The following is a 12,210-nucleotide window of genomic DNA, read 5'->3' on the forward strand; positions in this document are numbered from 1 at the left end:
AAACAAATTAGGTTAGGTTAACATAACCTAACATAATAAATATGTTTAGCTCTTCTTTCTCATGGTACATACTTAAGACGTAATAGCACGTACTATTCTGTACTTACTGGTATGTACCGCAGTGTACGTACTTAAAACGAACATTTTACATCATGTACGTACAGTACCAAAATTGTACGTACTCAAAACGTACTGTGCTGTTTGGGTAATGTGGAAAATGAGATACATTTAGTCCATAATATTAAAAAATATCATATAAAAATGTATAATTTTAAATACATTTTAACACCCAAATAATGAAACACATTAAATAAATAAATAACTTTTATTATGTAATATTGAATTGAGTGCTGTGATAAATTTTCTAAACAAAATTATGCAAATGATTACTGAAAATCACTATTGCAAACCAAATAAAACACTAAATAGCTATTTTAAAATGTTATGTAACAATAAAACACTGAAAACTTTGTTTTCGAAACTTCCACAACATTTATTATAAAATCTTAACACTACAGCTGTTTCGGCTGATTGCCTTTCTCAAGTGATCTATTTTTGGCATGCGTTTACACTTTATAGTCTTTAATGAAATAAATTGAGGAGGGGAAAACTGTTTGTCTCAAGTTGGTCATTCAGAATTATATCTGTGTTTTTTAATTTGTTAATTTCCATAGATTCTAACAAGGATAGCTTAAGACCTTTATTTTGAATGTGAAGAATTTGAAATTTACTCGAACACTATATCAGAATATGCTACAGATGAACGAAGAATGGACCCCAACAGAACTGTATCAACACCTAAAGGAAAAAATAAACAAAGTGGCAAACGAAGTGCTGGGTATTGAACAACATAAGAATACATATTTGGAGAAATACAGCGACGACTTGGAAGAGATAATTAAAAGAAAAAAAAGTGCATTTCATAAATGGCTAAACGACAGACAGCACCCCAGGAACACGGGGAGAATATGTTACCCTCAGACAACAAGTTAAACAAAGAATAAATCTCGAGAAAAACGAATACTGGGAGAGAATGTGCAGAGACATAGACAACACGATAGAGTATAACAGATCAACGGAAGCATGGAAAAAAAATAAAAAACATCAGAAGTAATAAACGAAGTAAAAATACCATACAGATAGTTACATCAAAAGAGTGGACAAAGCATTACACAAAATTATTGCAGTAGAATAGGCCGGAGTATATCTCATACGACCCTGTGACAATAATAACTGAGGAAGCAGAAATCACAGAGGAAGATATTAATAAAGCACTAAAGAAATCCAAAAACAATAAAGCACCAGGACCAGGGAACATTAAAATGGAACTGCTGAAATATGGAGGCTCAAGGATAATATCCTTTATACGCATGTTGTTCAATAAAATCGAAGCAGGAGAGAAGATTTCCAATGAGTGGAATTTATCATCCATGTCCTCCATTTTCAAAAAAGGTGACAAAAGGTCACCAAATAACTATAGAGGAATCAGTGTAATGCCTTCAATAGCAAGAATCTTTTCATCAGTTATAAAAGAAAAACTAGAACAACACATGGACCATTATAGCGAAGAACAAGCCGGATTCCAAAAAGCCAGATCATGTTTAGATAATATATTCATTATGAGACAGGTGATTGAAAAGAACAAAGAAAAAAACATTGAAACACATATAACCTTTATCGACTTAGAGAAAGCATACGATAGCGTGCCCAGGAAACAACTATGGGAAGCAATGAGAAGAATGCGCGTTAGAGGGAAATGGGTGAATATAACACAAAGACTGTATAAAGAAACATAAGTGCAAATAAAGTTAGGTAATGAAATAACAAAAACAAACACCGCAACAAAAGGCCTCAAACAGGGATGTGGTCTCTCACCTACACTTTTTAACATATATATATACATATATATATATATATATATATATATATATATATATATATATATATATATATATATATATATATATATAGATCAGGCTTTGAAAAGATGGTATAGAAAATGCGGAACAATGGGCATACCAGTACAAGAGAGTATATTACATTCACTACTTTTCGCAGATGATCAGGTTATTTTTGCACAAGACAGGGAGGATATGGAATATATGATAAGGAAATTAAAGGAAGAATATGAACTTTGGGGTCTCAAGATAAATATGTGCAAGACCGAATACTTATGTATTGGACCCGAGGTTGCAGATTTGAACTTAAGTTTAGAAGAAGAGACTATTAAGAGTTGTAAGGCTGTTAAGTATTTAGGGTCAATGATTAGCCGAGATGGTATGAAATGAAAATAGCACGGGGAAAACAAGCCACAAGAGCACTTCATGGAGTGATATGGAACAACACTCTAACCAAAGAAAACAAAAAGAGGATCTTTCAAAGCATAGTGATGAATATTACCCTATATGGAGCGGAAGTGTGGCCAATGACAACAATAATACGAAATAAAATAAGAACAGTTGAACTGGATTTTATGAGAAGATGTCTACAAATCACAAGAGCGGATAGAATAAGAACGGAGGAAATATGGAACAGAATGGAAGTAAAATGCTCAATTACAAAAAAGTTGGAAAACAGAGCCCTGCAGTGGTACGGGCATGTACAAAGAATGCCAGAGCATAGGTGGCCGAAAACAATATTAAACTGGGACCCGCCGGGAAGAAGACGGAGAGGAAGACCTGCTACAAGATGGAAAACATACGTCGGAAATGCTATGATAGATAGAGACCTCAGAGAAGGTGACTGGGAGAATAGAGTGCTGTGGAGGACGAAAACGGCGAACTCATAATGGGAAAAGCCGAAGAAGAAGAAGAAGAATTTGAGATTGGTCACTAAAAGAATGATTATAATCTAGAAGGTAAAGTGCGTATGTAGAATCTGTTTTTCTATTATTGCGAGCCCTTTTATGTTCTGCTATACGTTTATTAAAATTTCTACTATTTCTATTGTTACAAATAAATTTCCATCAAGTAACTGTCGAGTCCATCAATTATCTTAAAATTTTTTTATTGTTTATTAAAAATCTGGAAAATCAAAGGAGGGTAAGCCTGTATTGGTGAAATGGCGAAGATAAACTCCTAAACCTTACCTAGGACCCAGTACAACCCGATTTAAAAATACAACTCTATTACAAAAGTTTATAAATAACATCAGTACGACACCTGATATGAATAATATTGTAACCCTACTTACAATGTTTTTCAACTATGGATTAAATAACATCTATAAAGAATAACCTTTTTTTGGTCTAATAACTTTTATCCTACCTTATGTAAATATAAAGTTATTCTCAACAAATTATCCTCATTGTAAGTGCAAATTTTGAATCACTTGGTGGAAAAAGCATTATAATCAATGTTAAAAAAATTATAATTGATAAATATTTTTTATAAAAACATTGTAACATTGTATAGGTACAATGTTTTTCTCGAACAATTTATTGAGTAGATTATTATTGAGAGATATTAGAAGTTAATATATATATAACAAGCGAGTCTTCTACAGCTGGCGCCGCTTCTCGCATCCTAATTTCCAGCGTTTTCTGTCGAAGCAATCTGCAGTTGTTAGATCTCTGGCGGTCATTGTATCGTCGACATCGTCTCTCCAGGATCGTCTTGGTCTACCTCGTTTTCTTCTAGTTGGCGGAGTCCATTCTTCTATTTTTTTTGGCCATCTATTTTCAGGCATTCTCTGAAGGTGTCCATATCAGTTAAGTCTTTTGGCTTCGATTGTGTCTATTATGTCTAGATCGATTTCCATTTCTCTCCGAATGTCTTCGTTTCTCACCCTATCAAGTCTAGTCTCCAGTAGTTCATTTCCATAAAAAAGAAGTTTAAAGGGTATACTTTTACTATCTTTGATATTGGATTAGCGGAAGGTTATTGTTATGCAAATATTATACCTAAACTCTTTTATAATTTGTAAATTCTCATTTTGTAATACATAAATCTAACAGATATTATTTTATTTACTTTTTGTTAGTATGTATGATGTGAACCTAATCAAAGTAACATGCTTTGTTGATATATCATTGTATAAACCACTTATAATGATCTTCACTTAAAATTCTTGAAAAACTAGGTATTGTAACCAGACCTTAATCAGGACCTGTAATTTTAACAACAATGAGGTACCTACATGAAAATGAAAAGATGAGGAAACATTATAAAATATGGATTAAGAAAACTACAAAAAATATTAACACTGACGAAGTAAAAAAATAAAATGTGGAAATTTTTTTAAATCGCTCTCCTCTAAATTAAGCAAAAATGAGTACAATGTAGGTGTCGATTACTAATGTTGCTTGAAAATTGCGACCTAAACAAGAAATTAGTATTTAAAACTATTAAGCTATATGTATATGTATGTATAAATACAGTTTATTAAAGTTATATATTTATTGCGAATAACGTGTCAAAAAAACTCACGCAGTTAAATTATAAAAACTAAAACAATTTTTGATTTTTGCCTCAATCTCGGCCGAACTAATTCTATATTCCGCTAATAAAGTCGGTTAGATATTTCTATTTTCTAAGAGATGGCGCTGTAAGAAGTTGTATTGATCATCTAGCAAAGCGACTTTTAGTTTAAAGGTTTGTTGTTAGATGGCTCCAGATGTAAAATAAATATGTATCTAAAAAATATTTCTAACAACCTTTTTTTTTATTTTTCAATCGGTTTTGCTTTTTAATTTAAATATTGTATTTATATGGGATTTACAAACATTTTACATTTGTTTTTCACAATTTATAAATCGTTTTCAAAAAAATTATAAACAGAAAATATTTTAACTTTTAATAGGTGTACACTAATTTATTGCTTTTACAAAATGTCGGTGGATAAAATAAATATGTACGAGATAAAAAAATCTAAAAAAAAAAACAAAAAGAATTGGAGGTGCCGGGCATCGATGCCGGTACCTCTCGCATGCTAAGCGAGCGCTCTACCATCTGAGCTACACCCCCGATATTTACAATTAGGAAAATATGCTTTATAACGAGAACAATAAATTACATTTTATTATTCATTATCAATTTTTTTTTTTAATTATAAAGTACTTTCCATCCCTTTTTTCAAACCTCTTCAAACTTTAATTTTTCTAAATGTAAAATATATTTGAATAAAATAATATTTTAGCAAATGTTTGCCTTTTATTGGAATATCTTTATACAGGGTGAGTCATGAAGAACATACATGAATTGAATACAGGAACAACTCCTATCTCGAATTGGAAATAACAAATGACCGTTCAACGTGTCTGCTGCTATTGTTTAATAATATACAGGGTGAATTCTGAATTTTAAATGAAATTTCTATTATTCGTCAGAACTTTTGAACGGTAAGTTCGATGTGACTTTCGTTGTACTATCATATCACAAAGCAAGAGATCTTTTTAACTGAATTAAAGTTATATTGAAGATATCAAAATCGAGATCAATTAATAACACCATGTATCTATGCAATGTATTTTGAATACTATAGGTTGTTCTGTGGAAAGGAATATCGAAAACATTGTGGTAGCGTAGAGCTTGATGTGGAACATTAAAGTTAATCTGGCTTAACAGGTTTGGACAATCAATAATTCCATGTATGATCTTATATATAAATATAGCTCTTGACATATCACGAGTGTTCTTGAGCGAGGGTAAAGATAATTGTTGTTCGATATGGGAATATTCATGATTTTCAATAGTAGTGTGGAAATGGTAAGCACAATATCTCAAAAATTTATGCTCGACCCTTTCTTCTTCTTTGTGTGCCTTGCTTGTATTCAAGCGTTGGCTATCGTCATATTGACAAGCTGATGAAATGATTCTCGGTCGGCAGCTAGATGAAACAGTTCCTCGACCGTTCGACCTGTCCATTGTCTAATGTTACGCAGCCAGGACAATTGTTTTCTTCCCACCCAACATTTTCCTTCGATTTTGCCCTGAATGATTAACCGGAGTAAGCGATATTTAGGTCCTCTCATTATATGACCGAAGTATTGGACCTTTCTCATTTTGATGATGTTGATCAATTCTCGCTCTTTGTGCACGGTCTCTAGCACGCGTTCGTTAGATATGTGTGCTGTCCACGGGATTCTGAGCATGCGACAGTAGCACCATAACTCAAACGCTTCTAATTTGTTGAGATTTTTTAATTTTTGTTGTCCAGGTTTCACATCCATAGAACAAAGTGGACCAGACGTAGCACTTCAATACTCTTAGACGTGTAGCCAACGACAGACTTATACTGCATAATACAGAACGCCAGGTAATAAAGTTTTTCCGTGCGAGTTCTATTCTGGTCGAAATTTCCTCTTCACTTTCAACCTTGCAGTCAATCCAGCTACCCAGATATCTAAAGTGTTCCACCCTTTCTAGGACCGATCGATCGACCCTTTCTATGGTATCAATATTGATCTGAAAATATGGTAACCAAATAACCGAACAGTATTCCAAAATACTTCTAAATAAGCAACAATACACTAATCTTGTCGAATCAATGGAGAAAAACTTGCAATTCCTAGTAACGGAACCAAGAAGTTTAGATGCCTTTATTTAAATAGAGTTTTTGTGGTCACAGAAAGTAAGCTTCTCATTGAAAATAACACCCAAATCCCGAATAGAAGAAACATAATTCAGTGGCTGAATATTAATAGTACAGCTTGTTCCACTTCTATTGACTTTACGAGAAAAACTTATAAAATAACATTTTTTTACATTAAAGTTTTAATGGAGTTTGTTTTGACTGCACCAATTTTGTACAAGGTCTACGTAATCTTGTAGCAAGGCTTGATCTTTTAAGCTATCTATAACTTTCCAGGAGGGAAGAGAAACCCAGGACGACGCAAAATCTCCTGGCTAAGAAATTTGAGAGAGTGGTTCAGTTGCAGTACATTAGAATTATTCAGAAGCGCGGCCAATAAAATTAAGATAGCGATGATGATTTCCAACCTAAGATAGGAGAAGGAACCTGAAGAAGATAACTTTCCAAAATATCAAGTCATCTGCCAACATTAGACATTAGCTATGTAGGAAACAGGAAGGGATGTCGTTAACGAAGATATTAAAAAGAAGTGGAGAAGTGTGGCCTCCTTAAGGAACTCCAGATGTTACTGATATACTGTCAGACAGATGACAAACTATCTTAACTCTTTGACTTCTTCCCGATGTAGAGTAAAGCCTACATTAATTAATTTGCCCAACAGTATTTGGTGATCTACACGATCAAATGCTTTGGAGAAATCTGTGTATATTGCATCTACCTGTTTACGGGCTTCCATATGAGATAATATATTAGATTAATAGCAAACCAAGTTTGTTGCAGCGGAGTTTTTGCTATGAAAACCATGGTATGATTGAGATATTAAGCGTTTACATAACCAAGAAAATTGCTTTACTACAAGACAGTGGAAAAGCTTAGGGATTGCAGATTGTATACAAATGCTACGATAATTTTTAATGTTGTCTTTCTAACCATTTTTAAATACAGTACCCAGTTAACTTTCTTTCCATGAAGAAGGAAACATATAGGTTTCCATAGATTTGTTAAATAATATAACAAATGGCATTACACCCTTTTTTAATAAAAAATTCGGTAGTCCATCTGGACCAGCAGTAAGCTTATTGGGCAGCTCATTTATGTCATTAAAAATATCAGTCATGGTAGTCTTAGAAGGACAAATATTTGTACTAAGGTTGCTATTTAATGGATGGATAGGTAAATAAAGATTGTTGTTATTTGGTAAATACACAGGTCAGAAGAAGTTTATAAACAAATTAGCTATGTCTTGTCCATTTGTTGCAGATTGGACTTGATAAAATAAGGAGTTAGGTAGGTTATCATTGATGTATTTGGATCATTTCTTAGGCCAGTATCTATACCTTTAATATAGTTGTTAAAGCAAATTTTAGGCAGTTGTTTACATTTAGCTCTTAGGTGAGAAAATCTAAAATAGTCATCATCAGAACGATTGTTAACATAAATGTAGTGAGCATATTTTTTCTTCAGAGTTTTTTCTAAGATCAGCAAAGAACCACTTGGGAAAAGTCGAAGTTCTATATTTCTTCAATTGCACAAAGTAAGCAATTCCCATAGAGAGCACTTCATCGAATAATTTTGTAGCAACATCAATATCATTAACCACACATACCTGCCAGTCTATGAAAGCAAGGAAGTTGTTAAGCGCAATGTAATCGCTATTCCGACTCTGAACTTATCATCTTCAGATAATAAAAGATAAAGAGAAAGACAAAAAGGAAAAGATTGTCAGATGTTAAAAACAGAATGCTGAACCGTTAAAAGTTAATGAAAATAACTCAGAATAGAAAGAAAATAGAATGACTGAAAAACATTGGCTGATTTGATACATTTACAATTTCAACATTAAAGAAGCAGATAAACATTGGTTCATCAAAGTCTCTATTCTCCGTTCATAAATTGTTGAGAGTATGAAATGTGCCTCAAACTCATAAAACGGTCGTCAACCATAGGCGTTCCTGAGGTGTTTATTCATTAAATAATAATATAATATTTTTTAATACTGTTATATATATAATATTAATAATATTTTAATACTAATATATTTAGCAAAAAAACAATTAAAACTTTTACGGCTAATGTTATGTAATTATATTATATTAATAAAAATAAGAATTTAACCATTAACAATTTTGTAAATAAGAATACCTTATCTCTTTGGATATTTCAATACTAATCTGGAATTCATATCCGAAGGTACTATTCGTTGCAAGATAATTAGAATGGAATTCCCCAGATTTTTAATAATATAATGGGTATGCTTTGGCCACGTGCCTCGTTTGTTCAGTTTATATTCGAAACTTAACTTAAAAGGGTGAAGTTATTACGAACGAAAACAATTTTTTTGTTTAGTACGTTTTTGATCGCATGTAATTTACGGCTCGTCGGTGTGTCCGCGTCTACGGCAGTAATTAGCGTCTCGAATATTTCTTTTGCGAATTATATGCAGTGCGTGAGTGATTTTTTATTCCATATACCTACGAACATATACGTACCTTTTGCTCGTGCTTGTTTTGTTGGATTGTTTGTGATGGCTTCATCATCAACATCATCAAGTTTTACACCGGTACTGTTGCGTACAGTCAGTAAGTCTGTGTATTCACCAAGAGAGAAGACTATTGTCCTGAATGTTCACGATGCTCTGGTTTCTCAGAATCCCACAAACACTGTTCGCAACATAGTCGAAAGTTGTGCCAACATGACTGACGTAGGAGAGTCAACTATATATAGGTTCCTATCAGAAAGAAAAAAACACGGTATAGCTAACCCAAACACAAACGAACACTTACAGAGAGGGAAAAGCCTATTGAAATTGATGAATTTGCCAAAAATGGTATTCGAAGGAAAATTAATGGATTTTTTTCAAAAAAGAAATACCAAACTTAAACAAAATTTTACAAGAAGTTAGAGACGACCCGGATTTGCCTCATATCGGACGAACTAAATTGTGGCAAGTTTTAAAAGAATTAAATTTCCGGTGGGAGAAATCAGACCGAAAATCACTTTTGATTGACCGGGAGGAGATAATATGTTGGAGAAGAAATTATCTAAGATCCATACGAAAATTCCGGGCTGAAGGAAGGCCCATCTTCTACCAGGATGAAACGTGGGTAAACTCAGGTCATACTCTAAAAAAAATTTGGTCAGATAAAAATATATTAAGCTCCAGGCAAGCCTTTATGGAAGGTTGGTCTACTGGTATCTCCCCACCTTCTGGTAAAGGCAGTAGATTAATAACTTCTCGCATTGGCAGTGAAAAAGGATTTGGTAAGCATGGTTTGTTGGAATTTCAGTCCAAAAGCACAAAAGACTATCACGAGGAGATGACATCTGATGTTTTCGAAGAGTATTTTGAGCAGATGATTGAACACATACCACCAAATTCAATTATAGTATTAGATAATGCACCTTATCATTCACGACTAGTAGAAAGACTTCCAACGACTGCGTGGAAGAAACAGGATATTCTTGACTGGCTGCGGAATAAGTATCTGCCTTACGAAGATGGAATGGTAAAAGCAGAACTTCTAAAAATTGCCCGGCAACACAAATCTAAGTTCAAGGAATACGTAGTTGACAAAATGGCGGAAAGGCGAAACATTACAGTCCTTAGACTTCCACCCTACCACTGCGAAATAAATCCAATTGAACTCATTTGGACACAAATGAAAAGTTATGTTCAACAAAATGTTCAATGTGTTTTAAATGTATCCATTTTTTTTTCAAATCCTGAGAAAACTAAACAGCATTTTTAAAAAATTTTCTTTTGCATGCAATATTTTCAATTAAAAATTATACTATATTTTCTCTTTTATTTTCACCCCTGTTACATAACATAATAAAATAAACATTGTAGAAGTTTTCAGGGCCTTTCTGCCCTGAGTAATAATGTAATCTTTCATTCTGCGTTTAAATTTTTCAAAAATATTTATTAGTTTTCTCCGGATTCGAAAATAATGGATACTTTTAAAACACATTGGAAATTTTGCCAGGCGACATTTGGCGCCTTTTTCCTTAATTAAATAAATGTATCTTTTACAAATGGCAAGAAACTTTTTATTTTTGAATAAAATAAATAAGTTTTATTAAAAAATACAATTTACATAAGTACAATTTAAAAAATATATTTATTTAGTTCAAATAAATGTTTCAATCATATACTCTACGACACTGGTCGTTCATTTCTAACCAAAATACCCCGTAATAGGATTATAAGGTGTTGTATTCCTTCAGATATAAGGTGGGTTAGTCGAAAACGTCTTAAACCGTCAGTTTTAGGTTAGTTTTTACTATTATATCGTATTACCTATCCTCTCTGTATTTCAGTTTTCTAATTAGGGTTAAACTTGTAGTGAGCTATCAACAAATTGTGAACCGACTGTATACTTCTCGTTACACTGTATATTTGATTAAATACTTGATGCATACGTTAATCCACAAAAAAATTAGCATTTCACCGATTTTGACGAGAAAATCATTAATTAATCTTCCCTAAGTAATGAAAAAAGACTTAGTTAAAGTATTTTAATTATCCTATTATCCCCCATTTATTACATGAACCAGTGATTATTTCTCTTTGTTTCAGGTAAGATTTCAATTTCCATTATGATCCGTTACCGCCCGGCAGTTAGCGAGGGGTAAGTTGATTAATTAGATTTTAATAGCCGGTATTTTGATAACGTTGATTAATTATGTGCTGTACTTTTGGATACAAAATGTTTTGGATACTAGCGAGAAGTTGCAAAACAATAATAAGTGTCGGTAATTCAATACGCGTATTACACAACAAAAAGGAAATAGTGAAAATTATTTATGAATATAATATTTGATAGAAAATATATAATATATTAATAGACCAGGGCGGATCTGAGAAAAAACGACTAAAGGATGTAAGAGGTGGCTTTCCGATTTTTGCAGAAATGGTTAGGTGATAACTTCAGTAATATTAATTGACTCAAACTCCCCCTTAAATAGGTGGTAACATTAATAAAACAATTTTAGATTTAAAAATTACTAAAGACATTGATTTTTTTCTATTTTCTTTGTTCATAACTTTAAAACAATTCATTTTGGAACAAAGTCGTAATAAAATAAGATATCGACAATTGCATTTTCTATAAGATACATCTGGTTAAAAATGTTTTAATGTATTGCCCTTGATGCAAAATAGCAATAAATACAAAAAAGAGAGACAAGCAAGTCTTTTCTTCTTCATATTTTCTAAAATCGATTTAATAGGTTTCGCATAAATATTTTATAATCTATTTTTTTTTAACTAAAACTGCACCATAAAGAAGTTTGCCAATTTTTTTAAGCATAAAAAAGCATTTCACCTATCTAACGTGCTTTATAGAATTAAATCAAATTATTTGGACGGCCTCAGAAATGTTTTGAAATTTTAGACAATTTTTTTTTTTATTGAAATGAACGTGTCTCGTCATCTGTGGCCATTGACACGGGTACAAGAACGTCTGTAGTATTACATTATTCATATAAGATTATTACTAGACTTCGGCAAATATGCAAATAAAAATGTAGAAAATATGCGCATAAATATGCACGTGTTTACCCGAAAATATGCAAATATTTTACAAAATATGCATACAAATAAATAAAAAAATCGTAAAATAGTAACAATTTTATTTAAAAAAAAAAAGTGTACATAACTAAATATTTCCTACTATT

The sequence above is a fragment of the Diabrotica undecimpunctata genome, chromosome 9 (genome assembly GCF_040954645.1).
Source record: "Diabrotica undecimpunctata isolate CICGRU chromosome 9, icDiaUnde3, whole genome shotgun sequence".
Lineage (NCBI taxonomy): Eukaryota > Metazoa > Arthropoda > Insecta > Coleoptera > Chrysomelidae > Diabrotica > Diabrotica undecimpunctata.